Here is a 16,322-nt window from a genome sequence, read left to right as displayed (position 1 = left end):
GGTCTTGAACTAAAGAACGAAATTCATTAAGGGAAGATTACAAACTTGGTACTTCTTAACCTTTCCTGCTAAGTTTCAATTATTCAAAAGCATCCTTTCTCCATTCCAATCACCTTCTCTAACTTGAATAGCTAGCTGCACTTTAGGTTCTTCGTCTTCTTCTTTTGGTTAGAGCAAGACACTTACTGAAAAGAAAGCTAGGTAGACAGGAGCTCAATCATAAAACCATTAGCAATTCTTTCTCTGTGGTTATGCTCTATAACAGCCAATTCCATAAACTCTTTTTTTCACTCGCAGCCAATTTACTATCATATCATAAATCTCAATGCCACCCTCCCTCAATCTCATTAAAAAAGCCGCTTTAATCTCTTTTCCGTAGGCCCCTTATCGCCGGGAAAACATATTCAATAGCAGAGATCATGGTGGGGCTGTCTGGGATTACTAAAATTTCATTACTTCCATAAAATTTGTCATGGTGCATTTGCAGATGGGCTATGAATTACCCTTGAATGCTACACCTGTCAAAATAGATGATTTGGGCTCCTTTGGAGACTGGACTTGCAAACCTCATTATCCCTTCAATCCCAACTTTCCTGAGATGCTCTTATGACACAAAATGTAAGGAGCTTCATGGATTTGAAGAAAGTCACAGAGAAAAAGTGAGCAGAAAGCAGGTAGACCACCCAAAGCCAGATGAAATCCAACTCAAGGCAACCACCTAGGTGACCAGAAATCAGCAGTGTCTTCTTCATTGGTTTACTTTGGAAGTCAAAAGACTGTAACATAACAACTGTTATATAGGAAAAGTGTATCTGTTCTTATTTTATTTACTGTGCCTAAAGAGAAAGTAGTTTTTTAATATTCTACTTGCGTGTTTTCTTTTTATGCTTTAAATTACTATGAGAGAAGAGTATTAGTTATTATGCCAAGTTTCTAGGATATTTGTTCATTCATTTTAAAGAAAATGTAGTTTCTGCTCTCCAGCTGTCTGTGGTGGTTTGAATAGGTATAGTCCCCCTAGATTCATATATTTGACTGGTTGGTCCTGGGTAGTGACACTATTAGGAAGTATGGCTTTGTTGGAGTAAATGTAGGCCTTGTTGGGGCACGTGTGTCACTGCAGGGACCAACTTGGAGGACTTGAACCAATGCTAGGAGAATCCACTGTGATGAGGATATGCTCAAGCTAGACCCAGTGTGGCACACAGTCTCCTGCTGCTTGTGCATCAAGATGTAGAACTCTCAGCTCTGTCTCCAGCACCAAGTCTGCACAATTCCCTGTTTTCCACCAAGACAATAGTGGCCTGAAGCTCTGAAACTAAAAGCCAGTTCAAGAGAAATGTTTTCCTTTATAAGAGGTAACATGGCCATGGGTATCTCTTCATAGCAATAGAACCATAACTAAGACATGGTTCATTATTCATTATTTAGTGCCGCATAGTAAATTAATGCTGATATTTTGATAGTCGACTTCATGGGGGATTGAAAAAAGATATTTACTTCAAATGTGGAAGTACAGGAACTATCACAGAAGATGTGGTTCCCTTTGGTTGATAACTGAATGTTAACAGGGTGAGTTAAACAGGGAAGAGGACTATCAAAACTGACAGGCAATATATGTGACCCCAGGAATACTTTGGAGCTAAGGGATATGCTGGTAGCCTCCAGTAAGGCAACTCAGTATTCTGCTCGAACAAGTAGAAATGAAGAGCCTTCCAAATTTAGTCTAGGGACCTACCACACCCTGAATGCTGTGGGGAGTCACCATTGTATTATAAGCAGGGGAATAAAAAGGTACAATATTTCTCTTACCAAAGCTTGAGCCAGTCACAATAATATAGCTTTGAGGGGAGAAGAAGCTGGGGAACAGCAGTCACGATCATTCTGTCTTGGAATCCAGACACAAAGGTGAAAGAGAGAACCATGAGAACAGCAAGAAAAGGAACGCTGGCCACAGGCAAAGCTCGGATGCTGGCATGGGAGAGCGCAGAAGCAGGTCTCAGAGGCTTTGATACTTCATGTGATGTTTAGATGAAGAAACACCTCACTAGGTAAACAACAATTTCATGTTCAGAACTAGAGAGACGAACGGGAGAAGAAAGTTATTTTTAGCCTCACTGTGTCTGGTATTTTTAGCCTGACTGTAACCATCCTAGTAAAGATATTACAGAAGTAGTCCAGTAAAGAATTCCAGTAAAGAATTCCAATGAAGCCTGGAGAAATGCAGAGACCATGGTGAAAGGGAGAGAAATTCTTGTCCTTACACTCCTTGCCTCCAGCTTAAAGCAGATATTAGATCCTGAGCCTTAGTATATTTGTAGGAAAAGAAGATTTTTTTTCCCCTCAGAAACAAGTTTCATGCCCAAGCACACTACCCCTGTGCAGCCTACATTCTATCTGAAGGTAGAAACGTTTTCTTTGTTGGTGGCTTCCCGTTCCCAGGCAGTGAGGATGAAGGCTAGATTTCAAACCTCTGATACTTCTCTGTGTGCAAAATGAGCCCTGCTTAGCCAGTGAAAGAAGCTTTGCAAAAATCCAAAAGGCGATGGTTAGGTGTCATCTTGTTCTTGTCAGCTCCGCCACCACAACCATTTTACACATTTATTTATGAGGTTATTGAAAATGGTTTGGTTATTTTTCTTTTCACTGTGATAAAATACCCAAGAGAAAGAGAAAGAGAAAGAGAAAGAGAAAGAGAAAGAGAAAGAGAAAGAGAAAGAGAAAAAGAGAAAGAGAAAGAGAAAGAGAAAGAGAAAGACAAAGAGAAAGAGAAGCTTACTCAGGTGTAAGATTAAGGTGGATGTGGCAAAACAAAACAAAACAAACAAACAAAACCATAAAGCAAAACAACAACAACAACAAAAAGCCCACCCCAAAACAATGACATAGCGTCCGTCATAGCAAGAAAGCATTGCAGTTGGCATGGTGTGGCCCGTGGCTACAGAAGGTTTTCATTACCAATTATTTTATTTTAAATTATGATTTTTAAACATTTTGAGATTATAATATTATTATATCATTTTCTCCTTCTCTTTCTTCCCTCCATCCATTGGCCTGTATCCTGCCTTCTTTCTTTTTCTTTTGTTGTTGTTATGTGTGTATGTGTACAGGTATACTTCTAAGAATCAAATAAGACAGAAAACATGCTTGATAGTCAACAAGAAAATAATAACTTCAAGTATAAATAAACAGAAAAGTCAAAACAAAATAATTCTAAGTCATGATAATTATGAAGCAGATAAAAGTATGATTAGCTTAGATGTGATTTTACCAAAGACATGGTGGGTAATGAATCTGTGCAGAAAACTGTAGCAGGGTGTGTGTCTCTGAGGAAGTCACAGCTAAAGACTGACCACAGTGATGGAGGAAACAACATAAAGAAGAGTGTGAATCCAGTGTTCCATCCAAGCCACAGGGAAAAGCACGCGGTAGAATCAGCTCGCCTCTTCCTGAGCAGCTTGGGGACATCTGGTAGGAGATGGACACGGGACAAGAGCAAATTATAGCATCTGCACCCCTTTTAGTCCTGGTGAAGACTTGTGCTTGATATTAAATATAATGGCAAAACTCTGGGAACGTAGCAGGGCAATGAAGCTGTGACAGGGACTTCAGGTGCAACGTTGTGGAGCCAGGATCGTACAATGAGCCCATCACTGAAGAGGCAACAGAAGTTCAAGAGATGAACACCAGTTTTACCTGCCTAGGATCTTTCTGGACACGGTGGAGTTTTTGAGACCTTGACTCACAGAAATGAAATGAAACGAAACGAAATGAGAAACGAAACAAAACAAAACCCACCAGAAAACGACAGCAACATACCCCACCCTCCCCACCACCACTCATACTCCAACGCCAACAGGGTGTTTGCATTCTTTGAGAGAGTGCGTGTGATAGGTTAAAAGTGAAGATGGATTCCTCTAACTACTCATAAACAGTCTCCACTCCCCATGGCGAAGCCAGGCAAGCGGACTGCCATGAGGAGCTAGTTAGAAAACCACGGCTAAGTATTAATCAAAGAAACATGTAATTTAATAGAAGAGATTCTTCCCGACTGGAAGCTATCATTAAATCATTTCCAACAACCGCGGGAACCCATAAAGAATGTCATCTTTTTATCTTAAAGCATTTATTTCTCCAGATTCAGCTATATGTTTTAGTGGAAAAAAATTGCACTTTAAAAACAGAGAAAAAAAGCCTCCTTTTCTATCTTTTCATGCATTTTATGCACAAAAATATAATGCATTGTGACTAGTTCAAAGTCTTCAACTCTTAAAAGAAAATTACACTGAAACATTTTAAAGGGCTAAGCAGCTAAATAAAGCCATATTATATAGGGACAAGAAAGAGGACGAGGAATTTAGTTAACTAAAATCAGCACTATAAATTCAGCTCACTCCTAAGATGCAAAGAACTGTACAATTTTTGGTGAAGGTTTTATCATCCCAATTTTTATAGAAAGCAGAAGTACAGGAAAATGAATAATACTTTTATATATCACAATTCTAGAACAGAAGATATTTAATTAAAAAAAGGAAATCATTTCGGTAGAAATTCAGATGAAACAACCATCCGTTTACCAGTCCAAAGAAATAAAAACAAGAACAACAACAACGACAAAAAACCCTTTCTAACACATTACATAATAGCAAAAAATTGGAAACTACATATTTTACAAGAGAAGCATATGTAGATAAATTGTTATACAGGAGGGACCTGATTATGCTAAGCAATTTGAAAGTAGCAATTAAACAATAAACAAGAATTTTAAAATCAGACATTATTTTAAATATTGAAGAGATGGCTCTGTAGCTCCGCGTGTTCCCTGCTTAAGTAGGGATGTGTTGTTTGGTTACAGCACCCATGCAGGATGACTTACAACTGTCTGCGGCTCCAGTGCCAGGAGATCTGATGCCCGTTTATGGCCCCCATAGGGACCTTTACATCTGTAGCATACCCTACATACACAAATCCATATACACCAATAGAGATAAAGTAGTTCAGACATTATTTTAAAAATATTAATGGGAACTTTCTGGAAGGAAAATGCCTTTTACCAAAGTGTGGGTGCTTCGGTTCTTCTGAGAAGGGAAACAAAATACTCACAGGAATAAATATGGAGATAAAGTGTGGAGCAGAGACTGAAGCAAAGATCATCCAGAGACTGTCCCACCTGAGGATTCATCCCATATACAGTCACTGGTACTTTTATGGATGCCAAGAAATGTTTGTTGAAAGGAACCTGAATTGGCTCTCCTGAGAGGCCCCACCAGATCCTGACAAATACAGAGGTGGATTCTTGCAGCCAACCATTAGAGTGAGAGCAGGGTCCCCAATGGAGGAGTTAGAAAAAGGACTGAGGAGCTGAAGGGGTTTGCAACCTCATAGGAAGAACAACAATATCAACCTGTCAGACCCCCCACCCCCACCCCAGAGCTCCCAGGGACTAAGGACTACCCATGGCTCCAGCTGCACATGTAGGAGAGGATGGCCTTGTCAGGCATCAATGGGAGGAGAGGTCCTTGATCCTATGAAGGCTTGATAGATGCCCCAGAGAAGGAGAATTGAGGGCAGGGAGGTGGGAATAGGGTAGGGGAAGGAACATTCTCATAGAAGCAGGGGGATAGGGGGTTTCTGGGAAGGAAGACCAGGAAAGGAGATAACATTTGAAATGTAAATAAAGAATATATCCAATAAAAATGATATTATTTGACAATATTTTTAATTATAAGTGGAAAGATACACATAGTTTTGTTTCAATAAAAGTTATCTAAGTTAACTGCAAGCCTTTCCATTTTTAAATGTTAATGAACTTGTATTGGAAAGATATGCACCTTTCACTCTACAGTGAAATTTAGCAATGCCATTGTCAAATGAGACATCCCTTCAATGAGACAAGCCCCTCAATAGCAATTTAAAGTATTAAAACATCACTTTTGATGGGGATTGCATTGAATCTGTATATTGCTTTTGGCAAGATGGCCATTTTAACTATATTAATCCTGCCAATTCACGAGCATGGCAGATTTTTCCACTTTCTGGGGTCTTATTAATCTTCCTTCTTCAGAGACCTGAAGTTCTTGTCATAAAGATCTTTCACTTGTTTGGTTAGAGTCACACCAAGATACTTTATATTGTTTGTGGCTATTGTGAAGGGTGTCATTTCCCTAACTTCTTTCTCTAATTTTCTAACTTCTAATAAGGGATTGCCTGCTTATCCTTTGATTATAGGAAGGCGACTGATTTGCTTGAGCTGATTTTATAACCTGCCACTTTGCTGAAGTTGTTTATCAGCTAGCTGTAGGAGTTCTCTGGTGGAGTTTTTTGGGTCACTTAAGTAGACTATCATCTCATCTGCAAATAGTGATAATTTTACTTCTTCCTTTCCAATGTGTATCCCCTTGACCTCCTTATGTTGTCTAATTGCTCTAGCTAGAACTTCAAGTACTATATTGAAAAGATATGGAGAGAGAGGACAGCCTTATCTAGTCCCTGATTTTAGTGGGATTTCTTCAAGTTTCTCTCCATTTAGTTTGATGTTGGCTACCAGTTTGCCGTATATTGTTTTTACTATGTTTAGGTATGGGCCTTGAATTTCTGTTCTTTCCAAGACTTTTAGCATGAAAGGATGCTGAATTTTCTCAAATGCTTTTTCAGCATCTAATGAAATGATCATATGGTGTTTTTCTTTGAGTTTGTTTATGTAGTGGATTGCTTTGATGGATTTCCGTATATTGAACCATCCCTGCCTCCCTGGGATGAAGCCCACTTGATCGTGGTGGATGATCTTTTGATGTGTTTTTGGATTCAGTTGGCAAGAATTTTATTGGGTATTTTTGCATCAATATTCATAAGGGAAAATGGCCTGAAGTTCTTTCTTTGTTGGATCTTTGTGTGGTTTTGGTATCAGTGTAATTGTGGCTTCATAGAACGAGTTGGGTAGTGTTCCTTCTGTTTCTCTTTTGTGGAACAGTTTGAAGAATATGCAATTCTCAAATTTATCTGGAATAACAAAAAACCCAGGATAGCTAAAACTATTCTCAATAGTAAAAGAACTTCTGAGGGAATTAGTACCTCAGACCTCAAGCAATACTACAGAGCAATAGTGTTAAAAACTGTGCATGGTATTGGCACAGGGACAGGCAAGTAGACCAATGGAATAGAATTGAAGACCCAGAAATGAATCCATACACCTATGGTCACTTGATCTTCAACAAAGGAGCAGAAAACATCCAGTGGAAAAAAGATAGCCTTTTCAACAAATGGTGCTGGTTCAACTGGAGGTCAGCATGCAGGAGAATGCGAATTGATCCATTCTTATCTCCTTGTACTAAGCTTAACTCCAAGTGGATCAAGGACCTCCACATAAAACCAGCCACACTGAACTTGCTAAAAAAGAAACTGGGGAAAACCCTTGAGGACATAGGCACGGGGGAAATTTTCCTGAATAGAACACTAATAGCTTATGCTCTAAGATCAAGATTGATAAATGGGATCTCATAAAATTACAAAGTTTCTGTAAGGCAAAGGACACCATCAAAAGGGCAAATTGGCAACCAACAAATTGGGAAAAGATCTTCACCAACCCTACATCCTATAGAGGGCTAATATCCAATATATACAAAGAACTCAAGAAGTTAGATCCCAGGGAACCAAATAACCCTATTAAAAATGGGGTGCAGACCTAAACAAAGAATTTTCACCTGAAGAAATTCAGATGGCTGAGAAGCACCTTAAGAAATGCTCAACATCATTAGCCATTAGGGAAATGCAAATCAAAACAACCCTGAGATTTCACCTCACACCAATCAGAATGGCTAAGGTTAAAAACTCAGGAGACAGCAGGTGTTGGCAAGGATGTGGAGAAAGAGGAACACTCCTTCACTGCTGGTGGGACTGTAAAATGGTACAACCACTCTGGAAATCAGTCTGGAGGTTCCTAAGAAAACTGGACATGACACTTCCGGAGGACCCTGCTATACCTCTCCTGGGCATATACCCAGAGGATTCCCAAGCATGCAATAAGGACACATGCTGTACTATGTTCGTAGCAGCCTTATTTATGATAGCCAGAAGCTGGAAAGAACCCAGATGAAAAAAACTATCACTTTTGTTGTGTAGTTGAATTTTTTTCTCATCCTCTCCTGAAATGTCAGCCCTGTTTCTTGCTTCTTTTGGCTTTTCCACATGGTGACTAGCACAGTGGGTTTTCTTTGGTGTGGAGGAAGGATGAGATGTGGGGTGGGGTGGGATTTGGGTGTGGTGGAGGACACCTGAAGTACTAAGGAGAGAGTCTTGCTGGGAGGGGGTGGAGTACAAGAAAGAGCAGAAATGTCAGGGAGGCTAGAGATAGTGAGGAAGAAACACTTTGCTAAAACATTGTAATGGATGTACCATATTGAATAGAGATCTTTAAAACACCTATGACTTAAAGTAAATATTCATGTCAATCAAATATGCATGTCAATCAAATATGTATGTCAATCAAATATGCATGTCAGTATTCCCAGCATGCTATTTTCCACCAAACTGATCAATTCATGAGTGTACATAAACCATGAGGTGGGGATCACAAATTCTCAATATAGGAAGAGCTTAGAGAGGAATCTTCTACTCTGTTTCCTTTCAGCCTCTCTTATCTTTCCACTCACCAGATCAATAGATCATTTCTTTCTACATCAATTATGAGCTTTGTAGTTATGAGTAATAAAGCTAAAATAAAAATTATAGTCAATGTCTTAGTCAGGGTTTCTATTTTTACACAAACATCATGACAAAGAAGCAATTTGGGGAGGAAAGGGTTTATTGAGCTTAAACTTCCACGTTGCAGTTCATCACTAAAGGAAGTCAGGACTGGAACTCAAGCAGGTCAGGAAGCAGGAGCTGATACAGAGTCCATGGAGGGATATTTCTTACTGGCTTGCTTTCCCTGGCTTGCTCATCCTGCTCTCTTTTTTTTTTGTTTCTGGGGCCTTGTTCTCCCCATCCCTCTCCCCAGAACATCTGAGAATCATGCAACTAAATCCATCCCAGATTCCTGGGTCTCTAAAGAATGGGTTCAGAACACCTCAAGCCTCAGGCAATTTTATCTCAAGGGGCTCCATGAAAGAAAAATTTCTCTTCTGCTCCCAGAAAGTCTTTGACTCTGGTGGCCAAGGGTACTGAAGGATAGGCATGGATAATATGGGTACTTTGATCTGCTTGGCTCCTGGCCCAGACCTTCCAGAATTTTGAAAATTGGATTTAATAAACTCTGTACCTATGTCTATAGGAGTCAAAAACTCGATACAAGATGTGGGGTCTTCTACTTCTCACTGGGGTCCTTTCTTCTGGCCCAAGGAGGGAAAATGGCCGTCACAACTCTGCTCCTCAGAGTGTTCCAGTCATGGTCTGGCAACATCAGTATCTTTTTTTAAAATATTTTTATTTTCTATATTCTTTGTTTACATTCCAAATGATTTCCCCTTTCCCGGATCCCCCCTCCCCATATGTCCCATAAACCTTCTCTCCATCCATTCTCCAATCACCTCCCTCCTTTTTCTCTGTCCTTATATTCCCCTCCAATGCTAGATCAATCCTTTCCAGGATCAGGACCCTCTCCATACATCTTCATGGGAGTCATTTGTTATGCGATTTGTGCCTTGGGTATTCAGGGCTTCTGGGCTAATTATTATGCACTTATCAGAGATTGCATTCCATGTGTATTCTTTTGTGATTGGATTACCTCACTTAGGATGATATTAACCAGATTGAACCATTTGCATAAAAATTTTGTGAATTCATTGTTTCTAATTGCTGAGTAGTATTCCATTGTGTAAATATACCACATTTTCTGTCCTTTGAAGGACAGATCTAACAAAGTAAGAGAACTTCAGGCCAATTTCTCTTATGAATATTGATGCAAAAATACTTAATAAAATTCTTGCTAACCGAATCCAAGAACACATCAAAACAATCATCCACCATGATCAAGTAAGCTTCATCCCAGGGATGCAGGGATGGTTCAATATAAGGAAATACATCAATGCTATTCACTACATAAACAAACTCAAAGAAAAAAACCATATGATCATCTCATTAGATGTATAAAAAGCATTTAACAAAATTCAGCATCCTTTCATGCTAAAAGTCTTGGAAAGAACAGGAATTCAAGGCCCATACCTAAACATAGTAAAAACAATATACAGCAAACCGGTAGCCAACATCAAAGTAAACGGAGAGAAACTTGAAGAAATCCCACTAAAATCAGGGACTAGATAAGGCTGTCCTCTCTCTCCATATCTTTTCAATATAGTACTTGAAGTTCTAGCTAGAGCAATTAGACAACATAAGGAGGTCAAGGGGATACCCTTTGGAAAGGAAGAAGTAAAATTATCACTATTTGCAGATGACATGATAGTCTACTTAAGTGACCCAAAAACCTCCACCAGAGAATTCCTACAGCTGATAAACAACTTCAGCAAAGTGGCTGGTTATAAAATCAACTCAAACAAATCAGTTGCTTTCCTATACTCAAAGGATAAGCAGCCTGAGAAAGAAGTTAGGGAAATGACACTCTTCACAACAGTCACAAACAATATAAAGTATCTTGGTGTGACTCTAACCAAACAAGTGAAAGATCTATACGACAAGAACTTCAGGTCTCTGAAGAAGGAAATCAAAGAACACCTCAGAAAATGGAAAAATCTGCCATGCTCGTGGATCGGCAGGATTATTATAGTTAAAATGGCCATCTTGCCAAAAGTGATCTACAGATTCAATGCAATCCCCATCAAAATCCCAACTCAGTTCTTCACAGAGTTACAAAAAGCAATTCTCAAATTCATCTGGAATAACAAAAAACCCAGGATAGCTAAAACTATTCTCAATAACAAAAGAAATTCTGGGGGAAACAGTATCCCTGACTTCAAGCAATACTACAGAGCAATAGTGTTAGAAACTGCATGGTTGGCACAGTGACAGACAAGTGGACCAATGGAATAGAATTGAAGATCCAGAAATGAATCTACACACATATGGTCACTTGATCTTCAACAAAGGAGCCAAAAATATCCAGTGGAAAAAAGATAGCCTTTTCAACAAATGGTGCTGGTTCAATTGGAGGTCAGCATGCAGAAGATGCGAATTGATCCATTCTTATCTCCATGTACTAAACTTCACTCCAAGTGGATCAAGGACCTCCATGTAAAACCAGACACACTGAAACTAATAGAAAAGAAACTGGGGAAGACCCTAGAGGAAATGGGCACAGAGGAAAAGTTCCTGAACAGATCACCAATAGCTTATACTCTAAGATCAAGAATTGACAAATGGGACCTCATAAAATTACAAAGTTTCTGTAAGGCAAAGGACAGTGTCAAAAGGACAAAATGGCAAACATCAAATTGGGAAAGGATATTCACCAACCCTACATCTGATAGAGGGCTAATATCCAATATATACAAAGAACTCAAGAAGTTAGACCCCAGGGAACCAAATAACCCTATTAAAAATGGGGTACAGTTATAAACAAATACTTTTCACCTGAAGAAATTCGGATGGCAGAGAGGCACCTTAAGAAGTGCTCAACATCATTAGTCATTCGGGAAATGCAAATCAAAACAACCCTGAGATTTACCTTACACCAGTCAGAATGGCTAAGGTCAAAAATTCAGGAGACAACAGGTGTTGGCGAGGATATGGAGAAAGAGGAACACTCTTCCACTGCTGGTGGGGCTGTAAGATGGTACAACCACTTTGGAAATCAGTCTGGCGGTTCCTCAGAAAACTGGACATGATACTTCCGGAGGACCCTGCTATACCTCTCCTGGGCATATACCCAAAGGATTCCCTGGCATGCAATAAAGACACATGCTCCATTATGTTCACAGCAGCCTTATTTATAATAGCCAGAAGCTGGAAAGAACCCAGATGTCCCTCAAAGGAGGAATGGATACAGAAAATGTGGTATACTTATACAATGGAATACTACTCAGCCTGCTCTCTTATAGAACCCAATACCAGCCAAGGGATGGTACCACCCACAAGGGTCCCTCCCCCTTGATCACTAATTGAGAAAATGCCTCATAGTTGGATCTCATGGAGGCACTTCCCCAACTGAAACTCCTTTCTCTGTGATAACTCCAGTCTGTGTCAAGTTGACACACAAAACCAGCCAGTACAATTGACCCCTTGTCAACTTGACAAACACATCACTATTAAGCCTCAACCCTTACTTTCTTATTTATCCCCAAGATCTAAATTACTTTAAAAGTCCCACAGTCTTTACACATTAAAAGTTCAATCACTTCAAAATGTCCAATATCTTTAAAATTCAAAGTCTTTTAAAAATTCAAAGTCTCTCAACTGTGGGCTCCACTAAAATGCTTTCTTCCTTCAAGAGGGAAACATATCAGGGCACAGTAACAACCAAAAGCAAAACTCAAACTCCAATGGTTCAATGTTTGGGATCCAACTCACAATCTTCTGGGTTCCTCCAAGGGCTTCGGTCACTTCTCCAGCTCTGCCCTTTGTAGTGCACAGCTTGTCTTCTACGCTCCAGCTGCCTGTACTCCACTGCTGCTGCTGTTCTTGGTGGTCATCACATGGTTCTGGCATCTCCAAAACGCTGCTATCTTCCACTGTAATTAGGCTTCACCAATAGCCTCTCATAGGCTCTCTTCATGGTGACAAGCCTCACTGCTCCTATGCATGACCCCTTCAAGTCCTGGGCCATCAAGTGCAACTGAGGTTGCACCTTCACCAATGGCCTTCCATGGCCTCTCACTGTGCCAAGAGCCTCAGCTGCTCTTCATGACCCCTTCATGCCTTCAAATCCAGTACCATCTGGGTGACTCTTACACAGTACCAAGTCCAGTCACAACACAAAATACAGCTGTGACTATCTCTGGAATACACTCTCTGTGCTCTCAGAAAACACTTCCAAGAAGATTTCATTTCAGTGATGCTGGTCTCTTCTTAATCACCGCTAATTTCTTAGCTCCATCTAACCAGCATCAATAGTCCCAGTAACACAAAGGTTTGCTTTATTGGTTCTGGTATCTTGATACTCACAGCTGATTCTTCAGCCCCAGCTAACCAAAACCACAGAATCTTCACAATCAAAACATGGCCACTGTAAGAGTCTTTAATCTTCCCTCTGAAATTTCACAAGCCAGGCCTCCATCTTCTGCACTGTTCTTAACATTGTCTTCCAAGCTCATAAAGAACTTTACACCGAGCTCTTAATATTCTAATGGCTTTTCTAGTTCAAAGGTCCAAAGTCCTTCCACAGTTCTCCCCCAAACATGGCCAGGTTTTCACAGGAATACCCCACTACGCTGGTACCAATTTGTCTTAGTCAGGGTTTCTATTCCTGTACAAACATCATGACAGAGAAACAAGTTGGGGAGGAAAGGGTTCATTGAGCTTACACTTCCATGTTGCAGTTCATCACTAAAGGAAGTCAGGACTGGAACTCAAGCAGGTCAGGAAGCAGGAGCTGATACAGAGTCCATGGAGGGATGTTTCTTACTGGCTTGCTTTCCCTGGCTTGCTCAGCCTTTTCTCTTATAGAACCCAAGAATACCAGCCCAGGGATGGTACCACCCACAAGGGGCCCTCCCCACTTGATCACTAATTGAGAAAATGCCTCACAGTTGGATCTCACGGAGGCACTTCCCCAACTGAAACTGTTTTCTCTGTGGTAACTCCAGCCTGTGTCATGTTGACACACAAAACCAGCCAGTATAGTCAATAAGCTATACTTACTTAATTTGTAGGCTCTGAAAATTCTGTTAATAGGGTCTTAACTTTCCTTGAGTCTTTATAGTTCATTTTCCACTTAGAAGTCACAGTTATATTTCATAGAACTATTAAAACTTTAAACTATGGATTCCTTTTCATTGCAGTTATAGTGACCACCAAGCTCTTCCTGCAGGACCACAGTGCCTGGTTCCCATTATCCTTCTAAGCATGCCCACTAAATCCCATGCACTGTTCTCTCCTCTCATAGCACATAAAGCTCTTTCCTGTTTATGGGCTTTGCACTTAGTGAAAGGGTGACATTTCACTTGGTTTTCTTCACATTCTTTCCTGTCTCCACAGGTGTGTTTCTTCTTAAATACTGTGTCTTCTCAGAGGGCTTGGCCCAAATCCTTACCGATTGTTGCTCCTCAGCATGTACCCACTACCTGGTTTAACTCTCTAGAGAGCACTCTACAATCCTTCCATATTCTCTTGGGACACACGGGAGCTGTGGGAACACAGAGCTGATTAGCTTATTACTTCTGCCTGCTCAGGCTTTGATTAGTAGCTGCTAGGAGAGCCATGCCCAAATACTTAAAGTCTGCCATTTTTTTATGACCATTCTTTTTTTATCCTACCCAATGATATCATTTCCCAAGGGGAGTTAGAGTGACTTCTCTCTGCAGCCTATAGAGTGTGTCCAAGTGACACTATGCCATTTCAAGCAGAAGCCTGGAAAAATCTGTAAGAAAACTAATCTACTACATTGTAAATCCTGAAAGTGTCTTGGCAAATATTTCAAAATATATGTTAATAGTTGTTTGCCTGTCATAAAAGAAAACAGGAAGCCAGCTGGAGTTGGATTAGTTAGGATGTAAAGAGTGGGAAGGTCACCCTCACTGCTGTCTGTCTGTTTGTAGTCTAGGCCATACCTTTCCCCTCAACTCAGACATCACTAGAGCATCAACAGCAGATTAGTTCGGTGCCACAAAGGCTACGATCACCATTCTTACCTTCACTTCCCCTGCCTTAATTTTGTAATATACTTCTGAAGTTTCTAGATCTGTGCTTCAGTTCCCTTTTATGACCGTTAAAACACAGATGAAAATGATGTCTCAGATTTCGAAGTAGGGTAATGAGGTAAAAATGGGGCAGAGATAAGATACGTGAGTTATAAAACAGACAAGGGAATTATAAATATATGTAGGTTTTTTTTCCCCATCTAACAAATTCATTTGTCAGCAAAGAGAACTGCTTTGAGGGAGGGAGATTACATTTGCAGCTTATGTGCAAAGTGTGCATAATAAGTCATTTAAATCAAGGTTATATGTTGTCTGCAGGCAATTATTCTCTTTCCTATTTGTCAAATGTAAAAAGCCAATTGTAAGCAGTTTTGAACTGTTATTTTGTTGCAATTATGCACTCCTTTGACAAAGGATAATGATTTACTTTACAAAGGAGGTGCTGCAGGGTTGCTATATGGAATTTATAGTCTAACAGGGAGAAATAATTAACCAAACAGGTATGCAGGAGAGGGAGGGTGGCAACCTGATGTGAATGGACTCATCCATGGATTGATACATTCACTGTAAGTTCTTTATCATCACTTTAGACTTATTTGCTAACATCTGGACATGATATTCACCTCAATGCAAATTTAATTTTGACCTCTGTTCCCTGTGCAATGAGACTTCTTCAGGAAATAGAGACAGATGGTATTCTACACTTTAATTCTATTTAGAAGTTGACATTAAGTGTATAGAGGCCAAAAAGGGTAAGACAAAAGTTTCCATAATGAGCACAAGCCCAGGAGTAGAGCATGGGAAAGTTCAAGGTATTGTCTGAGTAGCATCCTGGGAATGTACTGGGGCATTGCTGGGTGAGGTTTGTTTTCAAAGACATCATCATTCAAGAAGTTAATTATGACATAGCATGGAATATACAGTACAACAGGGATCCTTCTGCTGATGCTCGCTCAGTTCTATGTCTGAGCTTGGGTAGATATTTGTTTACTTATAATTAGTTGAAAGATAAAGATCTTACTTCTTTTTCCTACCTGGGGCAAAGTGCTGTTGTGTAGCCCAGGCTGCCCTCAAGCTCCCCTTCTACAGTGTTGGGATGATGGGTGTGTACCATGACGCCAGGCTGGTAGGAAAATGCTTTTTGTAACTGTGTAACTTCAGAGGAACATTGTAATTAGTCCTTTCAATGATTATTTTATGTTGAATAGTTAATGCTTCTGCACTAAGCCCAGTAACAAGACAGTGAAGAACAAAGGAACATAACAAGAAGGGACACAGTGTCTTTCAGATGCCAAGTGGAACTGTAAGAATTCTCTGTCTTTCCACAGTTTCCTTCCTTTCCTGCCAGGGAACTGGGTGCTGGCTGGTTCTACTTAGCAGCCTTTGATATTTTCCCGTAAGTGTCAGTATTTTCCACTGAGCCATCACCCATACCTTTGAGTTGCTTTAGTTTCCTACCATGTGTCCCAAACCTGCAATACTTGCCTTCACAGAAGAATCACTGCTTTTATAATGACTGATTCAATCTGATAATTTTCATCATTAATTGTGTGGCCCTGCTGAAAATAATGGAATGTC

This window comes from Apodemus sylvaticus, chromosome 15 (assembly GCF_947179515.1).
Source record: "Apodemus sylvaticus chromosome 15, mApoSyl1.1, whole genome shotgun sequence".
NCBI lineage: Eukaryota > Metazoa > Chordata > Mammalia > Rodentia > Muridae > Apodemus > Apodemus sylvaticus.
This window is presented reverse-complemented; position numbering follows the sequence as displayed.